Consider the following 16,734-nt stretch of genomic DNA (forward strand, 5'->3'; position numbering starts at 1 on the left):
TTTTGTTTATGCGAACACAAGCAAGGTATTTGTTAAATTTCCTATCAATATTTAGTGAAACACTCGGAGTAAATTATTTAATTTACAGAAATGCAAAATGTGGTATTGTGAGAGCATTTCAAATAATATTTGAGATTCAAATTGCCAAATTCCACAATCAAAGGATAACGCATTCTCACAAGAAAAGGGATGTGGAACTGCAGTTATGCAGAGAGACTAGACAAGCTGAGATAGTTCTCAGAGAAGGAAGAGTTAATAGCGAAGGGTTTTGACACAGTGAAAAAGGAGAAACTATTTCCAGTGACGGGAGGATCAATAGCCTGAGGACACAGATTTAAGGTAATTTGCCAAAGAACAAAAGGGCAGGTGAGGAGGTTATCTTTACTCAATGAGTCGTCATCAACTGGAATGCACTGCCTCAAAGGACAGAGCGAGAACATTCAAATACTAACTTTCAAATTTGGAGTTGGATAAATACTTGAAAAAAAATCCAGAGACACAGTCAGAAGATGCCCCTCTGCATTCATAGCGGCATAAATAATAAGTCATTTATCGTACTACACAATATTCTACACAATTTAATTGTTGGGAAGCCAGCCATTACATGGGACCAACCGAATTGAGGTAGACAGTAAACAAGCATATGATATGCATGTCCGTTCTTCAGTGGAAAGGATTCAGTTCTGCAAACTAAAGGTTGTCTCCGCAGATCTTTAAAAATAGCTGGACCAGGATGTGGAATTTATGACCAATTAAATTTTTCCAACAAGGGACTGGGGGTTGGATATGAACCACAAAAGAGGGCATTCTCAACTAAGCAGAGCCATTTTAACTCAGTGTTGAGTTCAAACACACCCCATTTTTGTGGTCACATAGGCTTTATGCCAATGTGGGAGTCACTAAGTTATGGAAAAAATGTAAACACTCTTGATGGGCGGATAACTTCGGTTTAAGTGTTGGGAGTTGATTTTTTTTTAAATACCTTGCTCTTTATAAATTGTAAAATGAAATCTGACTGCAGCTGTTTGTGATTGTTAAAAAAAACTATGCTGGACTACCTGATTGGTTTCAATAAGTTATTTGCTGATATTATGAATGTTTAGCTGAGTTTCAAAAGCAATAACTAACTTATCAAAAAGTTCTCAATTCACAGTTTGACTGACAGCTTAATGAGACTATTAAAGGATTAGAAGTATGATAGAATTTTTTTATGACAGGATAACCCGTTGAGGAGATTTTAAAACTTCGATATTTTCACAAATTGGAGTTTTTTCGCTATCAAGTCTGTATAATGAGAGCTTTTCAGAAATGTATTTTTTCCATTCCCACAAGGCTCCTGAAGTCTGCCCATGGTTAATACTGGGTGAGTTGGCATTGACTTGGAATGGGGGTAAGAGAGGCCATTGCATGGGTAGCGGAATGAGTTGGCATGAGAGCATAAGGGTCAATTGTGGTGGGTGAGGGGAATGGATGGGTGAGGAGCGAGGGATGGAAGATCTCTGAGAATGAGGTGGGCCTTCTAACCAGCCTGCCTTGGTACTCACCCATTTATTTCGATAATCTGGTTCTGCAATTGATAGGTCAAACTCCATTCCATAGTTGCCCCCACCCCCTGTCGCCCTTCCTGAATCAAGCTACCTGTCTCAGTAGCCAGAATCTGGCCTTATACATCCAGGTGATTTCAGGAATGTCAGGGAAGACCTCTTACAATGATTCTTCAACATAGCACATCAGAGTCATTGAGAGTCATTTATGTCACAGGAGGCGGCCATTTGGCCCATTAAGTGCATAAAGCTCCCCAGGGGATTCCAATCGGCCCCCTCACCCTTTTAGTCCTTGTAACCCGACAAGTTGATTTCCTTCAAGTCTCCATTCAACTTCTTTTGAAATCATTGATTGTATCCAAATCCATAAAATGGCTCCAGCCAACCTGCCCACTCATTACAATTTCAGCAATATTTTTTAAAACATTTTTTTAAATACTTTTCCTATTCAATCAAATCAATTCCAATTCAGAGTCTCAATAAGTTGAGACATTTCCGATCCAGGCTGACAAGACAGGGCATGCAATCCTCTACCCTGTCTTGGGCCTGATCTACATGAGCCAAGCTGACTGGAGTAGGCGGAGGTTTCCTCCTCCAAGGCTTGAACTTATTTGCATCTTAGCCAAAAGGCCGAGATGCCGCTTTTAAAAATTGCTTCAAATGAAAATGAAGCTTAAATGCAACCCAATGACCTCAACTAAGTGCAGCATCTGCATAACCACACTTGATCTTCGCCAAAAGGCCGAGAAGCGAACAATTTCAGCAATATACTTTAGATATTAAAAAAACAATCAATTGTTAGGCTCATCAAAATGCCCTCTCACATTGCAAGGGTGCTCCACAAGTGCTGTAATGTGAACATTCCAGCTCCCTCTAGTGGGCCACGTTCAGCTCGGCCTTTTGACTAAGTGAAGTGGTCTGGTGATGCTGCACTTGGTTGTGGCCATTGGGTTGCATTTAAGCTTCATTTTCATATGAAGCAATTTTTAAAAGTGGCATCTCGGCCTTTTGGCTAAGATGCAAATGAGATCAAGCCTTGGAGGAGGAAGACCTGCGCCTCCTCCAATCAGCTTGACTCATGCAGATCAGGCCCAAGACAGGGGTTGCAGACCCTGTCTTGTCAGCTTGGATCGGAAATGTCTCAACTTGTTGAGACTCTGAATTGGACTTGATTTAATTGAATTGGAAAAGTATAAAAAAAAGACTGGACCAACTGAGTTTCAGACTGAGGAAAACTTGTTCAGCTAAAAACTGGTTAACAGCTTCCCTCACTGAAGCAACAAAGCGGCATTGTAAATAGTTAATACCAACATTGATGATTCTCACTAATGTATTCTTTATTAATCTCAAGTCATGAAATATGGTGATCTTTGTGGTGTCCCCTGTTTGATGGCCTGCTAAACCAATGTGAAGCAGTTTTGACTGAAGAGTGTAATTCAGATGCAAAAGTAATCAAAGTGCACTTCAGCAAGAGGTGTGAAAATTATATTATAAAATATCTTTTATGTCTCTTAATATCAAGAAAGCAGTGAATGTCAGAAGGTCTTTGGAACAAAAAACACTGGCCAAATTTTCAGAGTCGTCGAGACTCCACAGACCATTACTGATAGAATCCATTTTTTCTAGTGAGGAAACTTAGTGCTGAATTCAAACAGACACCATTTTTGCTGTAGCAAGGACCTTAATCTGCAGTGTGGGAGTTGCAGATTTTTATAGTCATAAATGTTCTTGAAGGGTGGATAAACGTATGTAGAGCTGTTAAGCTGTGCAGTTATCTAAATGTCCAGCCCATTAAGAGTAAAAAATACGGACTGCTTCTATCAGTGAGAAATAATAAAAAGTTAAAGTTGTGAAGTTAATTCAATCCTCAGCCCTGAAATTGAAAAAAATAGGCTGCCTTGTGTCAGTGAAAGTTGAAAAAATCTGTTTTAGCAGTAACAATAACTGTTCAGTTAGGCTGCCCTCCACACAATTCGTTGGGTGGAATTTTAAGAGATAAATTCTAAGTGTCCAGCTAGAGTGAAAATGGGAGAGTTGCAGATCCACTTTTTGGGTGAGTTTTTACCTCCAATCTTATGCACTTAGTGCATGAAAAAATGGGCTAGGCTGTTTCTAGCTACTAAAGGCAGTGGGCAGGGCTTAACTCACTAGCCAGCCTGATCAAGCAGGAGAGGGAGCCATTGCACATGTGCAGACCTCTTGTGGCTGCACATGTGCAATAACAAAAGCAGAGGCCTGAGAGAGAGCTGTCAGGCCCCTGCTGCTGTAGCCAACCTCAACTCAGCCTCCCTCCTACGGCCATTCACGAGCCTCACACTGCCTGAAAATATAGCACCCGTCACCTGAACCAATCGCGTCAATTGTGATGCAGAGCAGCGGCAGCCCCTCCTCACCCACCCACCAATTGCGATGTAGAGAGGCAGCAAGCCTCTCCCTCCCCCACCAATCGCAGGCAGAGTACATAGTGGGTTCTCCTTGCACCCCCCCCCCCCCTCCGCCCACCACCGATCATAGCTGCAGACCAGCAGCTGCCGCCCCTCCTCTCCACTGATCACAGGTAGAACAGCAGCGGGGCTCTCCCTCCTTGATCAGGCCACCATGGCCTCATCACAAGCCCCACCCCTCGAGGCCCCACCCACTTGGGCAGTGCCAAAGTACCCGGTGGGCATTGCCCAAGATGCACCCCCTTGCCCTTGAACTCCCTGGGGGGCCTCAATGGCCACCGCTTCTACCAACAAGGGTAACATGATGGTTCCTCATTCATGAGGAGCAGGTGTTTTCCTCGCCAGAGAGAACCTTTTCTGGTGAAGCCGCAGAGGCAAGTGAGTCTGGACAATTGAGTGCCGGGGTGACTAAAAACATGCAAATTAACGTTTCAATAAATTTAAATTATATTCAGCCTCTCGCTGGAAATGGACGAGAGGCTTACCGTGCCAGAAATCCAGTGCCAATAAAATTGCAAGAGCCAAGAAATCGATCACGATCCTGATTTTACCAGCTCGCCCCGCCCAGTAAAATCACAGCCATCTCAGCAGGGATGCTGAGTTCACAGTTTGATTGACAGCTCAGTGGCTATCTGTCTTTGATCCGGGCTTACATACATATGATCATACAGACATATGAATTAGGAACAGGAGTACCTCTTCATCTCATGAGCCTGCTCTGCTATTTGATAGGATCATAGATGATCTGATGGTGGTCCCATCAGTACATTCCTGTCCACCCATAATAATAGGGTTGTGAATAGAAATCTGTTTTTTTCTAATCAGGTATTAAGTCCACAAAAGGATTTAATTGTTTTGAATGTACTTTTATGAAGTTTACTATTTATTTTTGTTTACTATAGTAAAGGCTGTAATAGATTTTTAAACTTTTATTTTATTTCATTTTAACATGGCTCCTGGGGTCTGTCCCTGATGGATACTGGATGAGTTGGCTTGGAGGCTGTAAGGACAAAAGGTGGTGAGTGGACGGCATGCACTGTGCTAAGTGGGGATCAAGTTGTTATGGGAGCTATAAAGGGCCATTAGGAGGCTGGAGGCATGAGTTGGTATTAAGTTGACATGGTAACATGGAGATGACAAGGAATATGAGGCGGCATGGTGGCACAGTGGTTAGCACTGCTGCCTCACAGCTCCAGGGACCCGAGTTTGATTCCTGATTTGGGACACTGTCTGTGTGGAGTTTGCACATTCTCCCCGTGTCTGTGCGGGTTTCCTTCAGGTGCGCCAGTTTCCTCCCACAGTCCAAAGATGTGCGGGTTAGGTTGATTGGCCACGCTAAATTGCCCAGTGTCCGAGGATGTGTAGGTTAGAGAGATTAGCAGGATAAATGTGGGGTTGTGCGGATAGGGCCTGGGGTGGGATTGTTGTCAGTGCAGACTCGATGGGCTGAATGGCCTCCTTCTGCTCTGTAGAGTTTCTATGATTTCTATGATATGGGAGGAAGGTGATGGGGTGCGAGGGATGAGGGCTTGACGGCCTAAAATTTAGCAAAACAACTGGTGTGAAATCCCAGAGAACTGAGTTATGATTTCAAAACAGGAATAGAAACAGAAGATGGGAGCAAGAGTAGGCCATTTTGCCCCTTAAAGAACAAAGAAAAGTAGAGCACTGGAACAATCCCTTCAGCCCTATAAGTCCATGCCAATCAAGGTGCCCTAACTAAATTTTTAAAAAACTGCCTTACTCGGGCCATATCCCTTTATTCCCTCCCTGTTCATGTACCCATCCAGATGCCTCTCAAGTGTTGCTAATGTGCCTGCTTCCATCAATTCCTCTGGCAACACGTTCCAGGCACCCACCACTCTGTGTCAAAAGCTTCCCCGACACACCTCCCTTAAACTTTCTCACTCTCACCATGAACCTGTGCTCTCTTTTAATTGACACTTCCACTCTAGGAAAATGCCTCTGACTATCCAGCCTGTCTATGCTTCTCATAATTTTGTAGACCTCTATCACACCTCTCCTCAGCCTCTGTCTTTCCAGTGAAAACAATCCTAGTTTATTCGACCTCTCCTCATAGCCAACGCCCTCAAGACCAGGTAACATCCAGGTGAACCTTCTTTGCACTCTCTCCAAAGCTTCCATGTCCTTCTGGTAATGCAGCGACCAGAACTGCACACAAATTTCCAAATGCGGCCTAACCAAGGCTTTATATAGCTGCAACACGATTTGCCAACTCTTGCACTCAATGCCCTGGCCAATGAAGGCAAGCAGGCCATATGCCTTCTTAATCACCTTGGCCACTTTTATTACCACTTTTAGGGAACTATGGACCTGCATGTTCAGGTCCCTCTGATTTTAATGTTCCTAGGGTTCTGACATTTACAGTATAATTCACACCCAAGTTTGATCCTCCAAAATGCATCACCTCACATTTGTCTGGGTTAAACTCCGTCTGCCATTTCTGTGCCCAAGTTTCCAATCTATCTATATTCTGTTGTATCCTCAGACAATCCTCACAAACTTACTAATCAGACCACCCACATTTTCCTCCAGATCACTTATATATAATACAAACACAGTGTCCCTGCAGAACACCACTAGCTATAGATCGCTATTCTGAAAAACACCCTTTCACTCTCTGTATCCATCGAGCCAGCCCACCCCGAATCCCATGTAATTTTAGTTTTTGTATTAGTCTGCCATGTGGGACCTTGTCAAACACGTTACTAAAATCCATATGAACTACATCCACAGCTGTTCCCTCATCAATTATCTTTGTCATCTTTTCAATCAAGTACTCTGCTCTGCCATTAAATATGAACATAGCTGATCCTCTATCTCAGCATCATGCTCTCCCCAGACCCCTTGATGCCTTTCATGTCTAAAAATCTATTTATTACCTTTTAAAATACATTCACTGGCTTGGCTCCTGCAGCCTGAGGGTAGTGAACCTGTGGAATTCTCTGAGTGAAGACATTTTGCCTCTTAGTCCTAAATGGCCCACCCCAAGTGCTGAAATAGTGACCCCTTGTTCTAGACTGCCCAGAGGAAACATCATCTCTGCATCCAGTCTGTCCAGCCGTGTCAGAATTTTATACATCTCATTGAGATATAGTGACATGCTGCTTCGATTATTCCAATTCACAGGGAAATGTATAAGTTATTAAAATTGGGGGAGGGGGAGTTGGGGTAAGAGTCTTCAAGTTTCCCTCAAGATCACATCAACAACATATGGAGAAGACAATTATTAATTTTCTCTAATTTTGTGAGATCCACCAACAGGCAAGGCGTTTAGAAACCAAAGTTAGGAAACACTTCTACACCCAAAGAGTGACAGCAGTTTGCAACTCTCTTTGAAAAACAGCAGTTGATAGCAGATCAATCATATACTTTAAATTGGAGATCAGCAGATTTTAATCAAAGACATTAGTGTATATTGTCAAAGGCGATTTATGGAGTTAGGCTGCAGAATGGTCATGATCGCATTGAATGGCAGAGTAGGCCTGAGGAGTTAAACGGTCTGTCAGGTTCCCATGGAAGAGCATAGTTTTCTTTGAGATGCCCAATATGGTCAATCTTCCCTGACTTTTTTGAATCTTTCTTTCCAACTCACTGTGGTGAAGATACCCCTAAAGATCACCATATCATCTCCAACTCCTGGGTTGTCAACCAAAATTCAGCTGGCCACATTGTAGAGCTGCTCAACTGCTTCCAAACTGGACTAACTGTCGCAAATCCGCCCATGGCCTTTGTGACGATGAGAAATGATTTGGCGGACTAATTCACAACATGTCCCACATTCTTGAACTGTGCCACTCAGCTGGAAGGAAAATATCCACAGCTCCTTCAGTCTACCCACATAATTGTAATACTTCATTCTTGGAACCATTCTAGTAAATCTGTACTCTCTCCATAGCCTTCCTAAAATGTGGTTTTCAGATTTGGACACAATATTCTTGCTGGAGCCACAATAATGTTTGACATAGGTTTAGTATAACTTTCTGGCTTTTATACTTAATGGCTCTTTTGCAAAGCTGAGAATATCACATGCTTTATTAATCTCTCCTGCCGCCTATATAGATTTGTGCGCAAATACACCCAGATCCTTCTCTTATTGTACTTCCTTTAAAATTGTATCATCATTGTCACTTCTGATTCTTCCTACCAAATTATATCACCTCACTTTTCGGAATTGAATTTTATCTACATGCTTGCCATTCCACCAACCTGTCTTCAAGTCTATTACTTCCTTCCTCACTGTTTACTACATTTCCAAGTTTCGTGTCATCTGCAAATTTCAAAATTGTGCCCTGTACCCACAATTCCAAATCACTAACATCTATCAAAAACAGCAGTGGTGCTGGTACTGAACCGAGAGAAACTTTACTGTATACCTCTCTCCAGTCCAAAAAAACAGCCATAACTCTCAATTCTATCCCCTAATCAATTTTGTATTCAAGCTGCTCCTTCTCCTTTTATTCCAAGAGCTTCTATTCTGTTAACAAGCATATAAGATGGGATGGTTGATCAAACATATTTTGAAAGTTGTTGGAATTGCACAGAGGGGTTGTTAAACTCTTAACTGTTGATACTTAAAGGGTCTACATCTCAGAATAAATTATAGATGCTATAAACACTAATAATGAGAAGTGACTGTACTTATTTTAATTTGTCCACATGTGGGCTGGTGTTATTCAGGCCATCAAACACAACCACTGTGAAATGGTGGGAAGTTGGATACATTGCAGAGTTTGAATATGTTGCCATCAGAAAATATAGAAGAATTGGTGATGGGCAATCTTGTGAGAGTCATAGAGGTTTACAGCATGGAAACGGGCCCATTGGCCCAACTTGTCCATGCCACCCTTTTTAAAAAAAAAACTATTAAGCTAGTCTCAATTGCTCGAGTTTGGCCCATATCCCTCTATACCCATTTTACTCATGTAACTATCTAAATGCTTTTTAAAAGACAAAATTGTACCCGCCTCTACTACTACCTCTGGCAGCTTGTTCCAGACACTCACCACCCTTTGTGTGAAAAAATTGTACCTCTGTACCGTTTTGTAACTCTCCCCGCTCACCTTAAACCTATGCCCTCTAGTTTTAGACTCCCCTACCTTTGGGAAAAGATATTGACTATCTAGCTGATCTGTGCCTTCATTATTTTATAGACCTCTGTACGATCACCCCTCAGCCTATCCAGCCTCTGCTTATAACTCAAACCATCAAGTCCTGGTAGCATCCTAGTAAATCTTTTCTACACTCTTTCTAGTTTAATACAATCCTTTCTATAATAGTGACCAGAATTATACACAGTATTCCAAGTGTGGCCTTACCAATGTCTTGTACAACTTCAACAAGACGTTCCAACTCCTGCATTCAGTGTTCTGACCAATAAAACCAAGCATGCCGAATGCCTTCTTCAACACTCTGTCCACCTGTAACTCCACTTTCAATGAACTATGAACATGTACCCCTAGATCTCTTTGCTCTTTAATTCTCCCCAACACCCGACCATTAACTGAGTTAAGTCCTGCCCTGGTTCGATCTACCAAAATGCATCACTTCGCATTTATCTAAATTAAACTCCATCTGCCATTCGTCAGCCCACTGGCCCAATTGATCAAGATCCCGTTGCAATCCAAGATAACCTTCTTCACTGTCCACTATGTCACCAATCTTGGTGTCATCTGCAAACTTACTAACCATGCCTCCCAATTTTAATCAAATTATTCTTTATCGAAAAAATAAGCAGTCCTTTCCTGTAATACACCTTAGTATGCTCGCAGGCTGCAATTATACAGTTTTTATTTTAAACATTCCTTTGTACAATCCAAAAAAAAGAATAGGACTTTGACAGTGATAGAATTATTAGCCAACAATTGCTGCTGATGGAATTCTGGTTCTTCTGCTACACAAGTCAGAAATGGATCAATGCAGTACCTTTCTTGACTTGTCTCATGGAAAATTATGTAATTTATTGTTGAAGGTAGTTTTATTTTCATTTTTCCCCCTCTTTCCTGTCTCAGTCTGATCCCTCCCCTGCAACGTTTCCATTTCATGTCAATCATATGTAAGGTATATGTCATATGTCATTACACTTCCATTTCAATACATTGGTGTTTGTACCAACTTGTTCTGCATGCAAAAAATAAGCCCAATGCTTTTACAAATTCTATATTTGAACGCAGAAAAATATAATGTAAAAATTCAAAGATCGATTTGCATTAACTTCGATCAAATTCTTTGAATCTCATTTGAGTATCAAACTGATCCCAATTTTCATAAATGGAGCTCTTTGTGGGAGTGTTAGGCCTAAGTGTAGATTACTAAATACAATATTGCTGAAAACTATTTCCTTGCTTCTCTTAAACCGTAATCTGCTCCTTAGAAGATAAAATTCCATTTGTCAATTTCCTGTTTCTCACTCATGCCATCTTTTCTTTTAAATCCATTGGCAGCAGGGATGTCACCTCCAACAATTTATTTCAATATTGCTGTGTTATCTCTGATTATTTTCCTGTGATAACTGTTCGCTTCCTGTCCAGAGTGGGAAAGGGACCATCTCATGCTTAGTTGGAATTGTTCCATATATGTACTTCCACTCTGCCAACATGCTTACTAATTATGTGTCCCTGACGCAGCCCACTCATTTTTCACGGTCTCTTAGGACTGATCCTGCACCCATTATAGTCAACCACAAAAAAATGCATACCAGATCCAAGCTTGGAATTTCAATGCACAAAACACTTCCCATTCAGCCGCATTGTAAGGGTGGTCTGATCCAAGCATAATATTTAAAAATAACATCTTGATCCAAGAGAAAAAGTTCCTCAATTAATTGGTTTACAATGGTCAGTACAGCTTCTCGGCCTTTTGGCTAAGACCAAGTGTAGTATCGGATCTGCACTTGGTTGAGGTCATGAGGTTACACTGAGGCTTCATATGTTTCATATGAAGCAATTTTTAAAAGCGGCATCTCGGCCTTTTGGCTAAGATGCAAATGAGCCCAAGTCTTGGAGGAGGAACCTCCCCCTTCTCCAATCAGCTTGGCTCATGTAGATCGGGCCCAGGACAGGGTGGTTTAGTCGCCCGCCCTGTCTTGTCAGCCTGGATCTGAAATGTCTCAACTTGTTGAGACTCTGAATTGGATTTGATTTGATTGAATTGGAAAAGTATTTTTTAATAAGTACATTAAATAAAGCAAATTCACTGCTAGCCTTTCATCAACAGCATATTTTTGTCAATCTGATCACTTTTGTACAAGATGTGTTTTTGTGAAATGTTTTCCAGTGAGTTTATTTTCATTAAGAATCATAGAAACCCTATAGCACAGAAAGAGGCCATTCGGCCCATCGAGTCTGCACAGACCACAATCCCACCCAGGCCCTACCCCCAAATCCCTACATATTTACCCACTAATCCCTCTAAACTACACATCTCAGGACACAAAGGGTAATTTTAGCATGGCCAATCATCCTAACCCGCACACCTTTGGACTGTGGGAGGAAACCGGAACACCCGGAGGAAACCCACGCAGACACGAGGAGAATGTGCAAACTCCACACAGACAGTGACCCAAGCCGGGAATCGAACCCAGGTCCCTGGAGCTGTGAAGCAGCAGTACTAACCACTGTGCGACTGTGTTACCCCAAGTTGTTGACTGAACGATTAAATGGGCTATGATATAAAGATTTTCAAACTGGCCATTGTTATCTGCAGCTTAGGACAGTACAATCCAAGCATTGCATTTCTTGGCAGATGAGTTACACTTCCAGAATTTGGCCACAGGTTTTTCCCTGACAGAGAAAATTCAAATGTTTTGGTATATCTTGGCCTGAAGGACAGGGAGATCAGGAGATGGGTTGGTGCTAATGTACAACAACATGTGGATATGCTGTCTCAGTCTAGTGGATAGGAATGAATTCACCCTTTCATAAATGTCACTCTTACTTCTTTTATGGCGTATGCTACCTTGCTTATCACCTTTAAACCATTCTAAACCAGGCTTGACAGCTTGCATTTCTGAAGTGAAAACAGCACCAATAAACCACACATGTTCCGCAACAAAATATTCAAACCCAAAATTGTGATAGAAAATCCACCTGCTTTCCATATTGCAATTTCATTTCACTTCCTTATGGAGTTGGAAAGCCACTGAAATTCATCCAATCATCATGCAGCACATTCCAATATTATTATAGTCAAAGTTATGTGCTGAAGACTGCAGAAGAGCATCCATCTTGTTAATAGTTTTAAGAAATGCGTTTTCACTCTACTTGGTCTTCTGGTTATTTTGTTTGCTACCAGAAGTTCAGGGAGAAGTCACCACGACTGAACGGTTGGTAGCGGAAAAACCCCCCGGTGATAAACAGGAGGAAGAGCAGTTTTACCAGATCTCCCGTAACATGATCCCTTGCTGCCACTATTTCGTTTAAAGCCCTCTCTACAGCCTTTGACCCAGCATGATTCAGATGAAGACCGTCTCAATGGTCCAGCTCCACTTTCCCAAGTACAGTGCCAGTGCCCCATGAGTCAAAATTCATTATTCCTACATCAATCTTTGAGCCACATATTCAACTCTCTCATCTGTTTTCCCTATGCCAATTCGCTCTTGGTTAAGGTAGTAATACAGAGAATATCACCTTTGAAGTTCTGTGTTTTAAGTTACCCCTGGCTGCTGGATGTTGCCTGGTATGGAAGGGCTTAGTTATGAGGAGAGATTGGGTAAACTATAGGGTTGTTCTCACTGGAAAGACGGAGGATGGGGGGTGACCTAATAGAGGTGTATAAAATTATGAAAGGCACAGATAGGGTGAACGGTGGGAAGCTTTTTCCCAGGTTGGTGGTGACGTTCACGAGGGGTCGTAGGTTCAAGGTGAGGTGGGGGAGGTTTAAACAGATATCAGAAGGACGTATTTTACACAGAGGGTGGTGGGGGCCTGGAATGTGCTGCCCAGCAAGGTGGTGGAGGCGGACACACTGGGAACGTTTAAGACTTATCTAGATAGCCACATGAACGGAGTGGGAATGGAGGGATACAAAAGAATGGTCTAGTTTGGACCAGGGAGCAGCGTGGGCTTGGAGGGCCGAAGGGCCTGTTCCTGTGCTGTATTGTTCTTTGTTCTTTGCTCATACTTTCTAAGCAGAATTTCTTTCCTAGTCCTGGCTATGTCATTAGTATCTACACAGATCACAACAGCTGGATCCTCCCCCTCCCACTGCAAGTTCCTCTCCAGCCCACAAAAGATATCCTGAACCCATGCACTGGCAGGCAACATATGCTCTCAACTGCAAAGAACTGTCTCTCTCCCCCACGACCCCCCCATGATTATACTATCATTTACTACCACTATATTCCTATTTACTGCCCCCACTTGAATGGCTCCCTGCACCAGTGCCATTGTCAGTTTGTTCATCCACCTTCGATCGCCCCTGTCTCAGCCATGAAAGCTGCAAGAAGCTCAAACCTATGAGATAATTGTAAGGCTGAGGCTTTTCGACCTTTACTTTCTCAATTCCCATAGTTGCCTTGCACACAGTCATATCCTCCTGTCCCTGATCACAGATCAAATCAGAAGACCCTGACCTACACCAGGTGTGAGACTGTTTTCTGGAGCAAAGTATCTCAGTAACTTTCCACCTCACTGATGCATCACAGTATCCGAAGCGTGGCTCCAGCTCATGAACTCTGAGCCTGTGTCAAGGACAGTAAGAAGTCTCACAACACCAGGTTAAAGTCCAACAGGTTTATTTGGTAGCAAAAACCACTAGCTTTCGTAGCACTGCTTCTTCATCAGGCAAGTGGGAGTTCTGTTCACAAACAGGGCATATAAAGACACAAACTCAATTTACAAAATAATGGTTGGAATGCGAGTCTTTACAGGTAATCAAATCTTAAAGGTACAGATAATGTGAGTGGAGAGAGCGTTAGGCACAGGTTAAAGAGATGTGTATTGTCTCCAGACAGGACAGTTAGTGAGATTTTGCAAGCCCAGGCAAGTCGTGGGAGTTACAGATAGTGTGACATGAACCCAAGATCCCGGCTGAGGCCGTCCTCATGTGTGCGGAACTTGGCTATCAGTCTCTGCTCAGCGACTCTGCATTGTCGTGTGTCGTGAAGGCCACCTTGGAGAACGCTTACCCAAAGATCAGAGGCCGAATGCCCGTGACCGCTGAAGTGTTCCCCAGCAGGAGGAGAACACTCTTGCCTGGTGATTGTCGAGCAGTGTTCATTCATCCGTTGTCGTAGCGTCTGCATGGTCTCCCCAATGTACCATGCCTCGGGACATCCTTTCCTGCAGCGTATCAGGTAGACAACGTTGGCCAAGTTGCAAGAGTATGTACCGTGTACCTGGTGGATGGTGTTCTCACGTGAGATGATGGCATCCGTGTCGATGATCCAGCACGTCTTGCAGAGGTTGCTGTGGCATGGTTGTGTGGTGTCGTGGTCACTGTTCTCCTGAAGGCTGGGTAGTTTGCTGCAGACAATGGTCGGTTTGAAGTTGTGCGGTTGTTTGAAGGCAAGAAGTGGCAAGAAGCGGCAAGAAGCACTGACCTCCTCAGAAGACAAACACGGGACACGGCGGACAGAGTACCCTTTGTCATCCAGTACTTCCCCGGAGCGGAGAAGCTACGACATCTTCTCCGGAGCCTTCAACATGTCATTGATGAAGACGAACATCTCGCCAAAGCCACAACCCCACTTTTTGCCTTCAAACAACCGCACAACCTCAAACAGAGACTGATAGCCAAGTTCCGCACACACTTTTGTGGCTAGCACGTCAATTAACGTCATCTCCTGACAGTGACCAAATATTTCGGAGTAAGAACATAAGAAATAGGAGCAGGAGTAGGCCATCTAGCCCCTCGAGCCTGCCCCGCCATTCAATAAGATCATGGCTGATCTGACGTGGATCAGTACCACTTACTCGCCTGATCCCCATAACCCTTAATTCCCTTACCGATCAGGAATCCATCCATCCGCGCTTTAAACATATTCAGCGAGGTAGCCTCCACCACCTCAGTGGGCAGAGAATTCCAGAGATTCACCACCCTCTGGGAGAAGAAGTTCCTCCTCAACTCTGTCTTAAACCGACCCCCCTTTATTTTGAGGCTGTGTCCTCTAGTTTTAACTTCCTTACTAAGTGGAAAGAATCTCTCCGCCTCCACCCTATCCAGCCCCCGCATTATCTTATAAGTCTCCATAAGATCCCCCCTCATCCTTCTAAACTCCAACAAGTACAAACCCAATCTCCTCAGCCTCTCCTCATAATCCAAACCCCTCATCTCCGGTATCAACCTGGTGAACCTTCTCTGCACTCCCTCCAATGCCAATATATCCTTCCTCATATAAGGGGACCAATACTGCACACAGTATTCCAGCTGCGGCCTCACCAATGCCCTGTACAGGTGCATCAAGACATCCCTGCTTTTATATTCTATCCCCTTCGCAATATAGGCCAACATCCCATTTGCCTTCTTGATCACCTGTTGTACCTGCAGACTGGGCTTTTGCGTCTCATGCACAAGGAACCCCAGGTCCCTTTGCACGGTAGCATGTTTTAATTTGTTTCCATTGAGATAGTAATCCCATTTGTTATTATTTCCTCCAAAGTGTATAACCTCGCATTTATCAACGTTATACTCCATTTGCCATATCCTCGCCCACTCACTCAGCCTGTCCAAATCTCTCTGCAGATCTTCTCCGTCCTCCACACGATTCACTTTTCCACTTATCTTTGTGTCGTCTGCAAACTTCGTTACCCTACACTCCGTCCCCTCCTCCAGATCATCTATATAAATGGTAAATAGTTGCGGCCCGAGTACCGATCCCTGCGGCACGCCACTAGTTACCTTCCTCCAACCGGAAAAACACCCATTTATTCCGACTCTTTGCTTCCTGTCGGATAGCCAGTCCCCAATCCACTTTAACACACTACCCCCAACTCCGTGTGCCCTAATCTTCTTCAGTAGCCTTTTATGGGGCACCTTATCAAACGCCTTTTGGAAATCCAAAAACACCGCATCCACCGGTTCTCCTCCATCAACCGCCCTAGTCACATCTTCATAAAAATCCAACATGTTCGTCAAGCACGACTTTCCCCTCATGAATCCATGCTGCGTCTGATTGATCGAACCATCTCTATCCAGATGCCCTGCTATCTCCTCTTTAATAATGGATTCCAGCATTTTCCCTACTACAGACGTTAAGCTGACCGGCCTATAGTTACCCGCCTTTTGTCTCCTTCTTTTTTTAAACAGCGGCGTAACATTAGCCGTTTTCCAATCAACCGGCACTACCCCAGAATGCAACGAGTTTTGATAAATAATCACTAACGCATCCACTATTACCTCTGACATTTCTTTCAATACCCTGGGATGCATTCCATCCGGACCCGGGGACTTGTCCACCTTCAGTCCCATTAGTCTACCCAGCACTGCCTCTCTGGTTACATTAATTGTATTAAGTATTTCTCCTGCTGCCAACCCTCTATCGTTAATATTTGGCAAACTATTTGTGTCCTCCACCGTGAAGACCGACACAAAAAAACTTATTTAAAGACTCAGCCATATCCTCATTTCCCACTATTAACTCCCCCCTCTCGTCCTCCAAGGGTCCAACATTCACTCTAGCCACTCTATTCCTTTTTATATATTTATAAAAACTTTTACTATCATTTTTTATATTAATTGCTAGCCTAGCTTCATAGTCTATCCTTCCTTTCTTTATCGCTTTCTTA

At 43.2% G+C, this 16,734-nt stretch overlaps 1 protein-coding gene and 1 pseudogene across 3 annotated transcripts in view; one reads left to right on the plus strand and one right to left on the minus strand.

The window, feature by feature from the left end:
* Positions 1 to 16,734, minus strand: part of bmp5 (bone morphogenetic protein 5) — a 231,656-nt gene that overhangs the window by 125,188 nt on the left and 89,734 nt on the right. The gene's annotated exons all lie outside the window — the stretch shown is intronic.
* LOC144494505 (U2 spliceosomal RNA) lies at positions 10,852 to 11,056 on the plus strand (annotated as a pseudogene).

Source organism: Mustelus asterias, chromosome 5, assembly GCF_964213995.1.
Source record: "Mustelus asterias chromosome 5, sMusAst1.hap1.1, whole genome shotgun sequence".
Classification (NCBI taxonomy): Eukaryota; Metazoa; Chordata; class Chondrichthyes; order Carcharhiniformes; family Triakidae; genus Mustelus; species Mustelus asterias.